We start from the raw sequence: 4166 nt of genomic DNA on the forward strand, positions 1-4166 counted from the left end.
AAATTGAAATTAATTTAAAGTGCTCTAGATATGACTTTACAACTTGCTTAGTTGTTAGTGATGGCCACGGAGCGGGTTACTCGGAACCGAATCGGTCCCGAACCACTTGAAACCGTCCCGGAATCGGAACTGTTCGCGACAGGTTTCGAACCGCGTAACCGTGAAACCACCGGAAAAAAAGTTGTCGAAACCGTAAAACCGCTGGAAAAAAACTGTTTGAACCGGACCTAAGAATTGCGGGCCGGAACCAGACCACAGGTTCCTTGGAACTGGAACCGGTACGGGTGAACCGGCCGAACGGTTCCATGGAACCGGAACCGGAACCGGTCCGGGTGAACCGGCCCAACGGTTCTTTGGAACCGTTCGAAAAAGAGCCGTTGTGATTTTTACTATAAATACACATCACTTTCAATCATTTTCATATACAACTCATCTCTTCTCCTACTCTCTCTACTTAATTACTTAATTACACAATTATTCTCTTAATTACATAATTAGTCTTTTAATTATTTCTTAATTTAGTTAATTACATAATTAGTCTATTAATTATTTATTTATTTCTTAATTCTATTATTATTTCAATATTATCATGTCTTCTTTTTTGAAAAATTCTTTTTTGAAAAAAGCTTCTAAAAAAGTTACTAAAGTGGCAAAATCATTGGGAGGTTCTAGCTCCAAAAGAAAGGCCACCTCAACTCCGTCGATATCAACAACACCTTCGATTAGTAATTATAATTATGAATTAAATTATCCAGAAGGGTACGACCAAGAATTACACGATTATGCAGAAGAAGTGAAAAGAGAAATACAAATTGATGAAGAAGAAGAACAAGAAGAGGAACTAACGAACCCTATTGGGATACGTAGATCTCGACAGTCATCAACAAGATCACATGAAGGACAACAACAAAGATAAGCTCGTGGTAAACGAGTCAATTTCTAAACTATCGGTTAGTTTTATAATTTTATTCTTCAAATTGATTAAATTTTAAATTATTATTTATTTATATATTGTGCTATTTGAGTATGTCTTTATATTTAAATTTAGATGAAGATGAACCAGTAAGACAACCTTTTCCGGCAATGTCACCTCCTAGTGGTAGAGCTGTTTCACATGTGTGGTCGTATTTTACAAAAGAACCAACCGACAATCCAGATGTTTTCTTATGCACTTGTCAAATTTGTAAAAGTCACGGAGTAAATCCCTTAGTTTTATACAAGTTCACCAGAGGTAAAGACTTTTTAAATTTTTTATACATACATGATATTCATATTTTATAAATCAAGAATGTATTAAAATTTCATTTATTGTGTTTTGTGAATACGTGTTAGGTGGTGGTACGGGATCTTTTAACAAACATTTGGCAAAAAAGCATGGAATCACAAAAGAAACTCATGCAGCAAGCGGCAGCTAGACCACAAGTGGAAGCAGACAGTGGGACATTCCCAGCACAGGTATGCCTTTTAAATATAATCGTAATGATATGATTGATGAATTTTCTAAATATGTAATTTGTGATGAATTGCCATTTAACCATGGTGAAAGTAGGGCATACGAGCATTACACTAGAAAAACTTTGCAACCACAATGTAGAGCAATCCCTAGGAACACTCTTAAACGACGCATAATTAAATTATATGAATCAATGCGCTATGAATTACTAGAAATGTTTAAATTTTTTAATGGTAGGGTTAGCATAACAACTGATATTTGGTCTGCTCCCCCACATTTAGAAGCTTATATGTGTGTAACAGCACATTGGATGGATCAAAATTGGATTATTCAAAAAAGAATAATTGCTTTTGAGGTAATGCTCGAAAGACATACGGGTGAAAACATAAACTACATATTAATAGAGATATGTAAAGAATGAAACTTATTAGATAAGATATTTTGTTGTTCTACTGATAATACAACCACCAACATTAAACGCATCAAACTTTTGTATAACGAACCTACATTTAGTTTTATCCTTGGGGGTAGATTATTACACGTACGTTGTTTTGCTCATATAGTAAACTTATCTTTGCCAAGCAGGTATAAAACAATTAAGTGATTTATTAGATCCCATTAGAGACATAGTGAAGTGGCTTAGAATTGGACAGGTAAAGAGAAGATATAAGCAATTATGTGACCATTATCAACTACAAAAAGTGTATTGGTCATTAGATACTTCTACACGTTGGGGCTCAACCAACCATTTATTAAAAAAAGCGATTGCTTATCGTCCAGTTATAACACAACTTTATAGTGAGTGTATAGATAGCTATATAAGTAATGACACATGGGAACTAGCTATAGGTGTACAGAAAATATTAGAAGCGTATGAGCACGCAACTAAGATTTTTCATATGTTTACGAACCAAACGTCCATTTAGCAATAAGTGAATGTATTACTATTTTTTATCATCTTCATAAACATTCGCATGATGATACTAACACATATTTAAAGCCGATTCTTGCAGATATGATGGACAAGTGGAAGACACATTTTACTGATTTTTCTTTTATTTATGGAATTTCGACAATTTTAGACCCATGTTTTAAGACAGAAGTCCTTACTAAAGTAATTGGATTTTACTACCAATTATTAGATCGCCCGCCTAGTGATGTACATAATTATGTTGGAACTTGTAAAAAAACTTTTAGCAGAACTTTATGATTACTATGCTAGTGTATATACCCAAGTCGCGATACGTCTAGGCGTGCTAGCGTCTCGGCACGTCCCTCTTATTATAATTCCGTAATAGCTAACATAATAAGCCAAGATGATAGTTTTATACAATTATCTTCTTCTTCACCCTCCACTTCATAATTAGAATTAGATAAATATCTTAAACATCACTTTGAAATTGACCAAGGTAACTATAATATTTTAGAATGGTGGAAAGAAAAATCTATAAAATTTTCCATATTATCGAGAATTGCAAAGGATATCCTTGCAATTCCTGTTTCTACGATTGCGTCGGAGTATGCTTTTAGTGCAGGTAGAAGAGTTTTAGACGAAAAGAGATCTCGTGTTGCTTTACATAATATTTAAATATGTATTTGCAAGAAAGATTGGGATCAAGCGGAGCTTCGAACACAAGGACTAAAGAACGATGATGATCAAGGCGACGAAGATGATGGATACATCTGCATCATCGTCAGGAGGAGAGTCAGCGGAAGCATCTAACCAACCAGATGATGATGACGAAGACGAATAGGATCAATCGGACAACGATCAATCAACATTCAACAACTACAAATAAAAGGTATGACAAAGAACTACGTGGGCTTTGATTCCTTCGGAATATGTAGGCAGCTTAGTATTCCTTCGGGTACTAGGTTCAAGTCCATTTTCTCCCTCTTTTTGTATTAATCATCTTTATCGTTTCTTATTAATTTATTTCTTTCATTCTTTTCAGTAAATATTTTAATGACGATGACAAGCAATGAATTCCGCTAATAATCAAGTAATCATCAAAGGTACATCCGCATTATTATAGTATTTTTATATTATATTTAAAGGAAAAATAAAAATGGAATCGATGGTTCGACCCACCCGACCCGCAAGTTGGAATCGCCGGAACCGCCTCATGAACCGCTAAGGAACCGTTTGGAACCGCCCGGAACCGGAACGTTCGAATCAGGTTCCAAATGGAACCGAAACTGGAACGGAATCGGCCCAACCCAGACCGTGGCCATCACTAGTTTTTGTATAGGAAATGAGAATTAACATAATAATAGTGATTAATAAAATTTATATTAAAAATTATAAAAGAGGATATTAATAAAACTTATTTTGAAATAAATAAAACAATTAAATTCTATTTGACTATATATTAACTTATAAATTAAAAATAATAGATAATAAATAATAGTGCAAATTAAAAGTGACTAATGTTAAATTCTAAATAAGACAACTATAATAAGGACAGATGAGAGTATTGTCACATTAATCTTTAATTTAAATCATTTTTGAAATGAAAAAAAAGTTAAAAATCTAAAAAACCTTACCGACTTTTCTTTATTACCACTCCTATCTAAGGCCCACTCCCAATCCAAACACGGGATTCATTCTAATTTATAGTTTGTTATATAATGGCCGACAAATCTAAAAAAAAAAATCTAATGTTGTCATTTTTTAAAATAAAAATACAAATTACGTTTAACAATTTTTTAT

Source organism: Amaranthus tricolor, chromosome 4 (assembly GCF_026212465.1).
Source record: "Amaranthus tricolor cultivar Red isolate AtriRed21 chromosome 4, ASM2621246v1, whole genome shotgun sequence".
Classification (NCBI taxonomy): domain Eukaryota; kingdom Viridiplantae; phylum Streptophyta; class Magnoliopsida; order Caryophyllales; family Amaranthaceae; genus Amaranthus; species Amaranthus tricolor.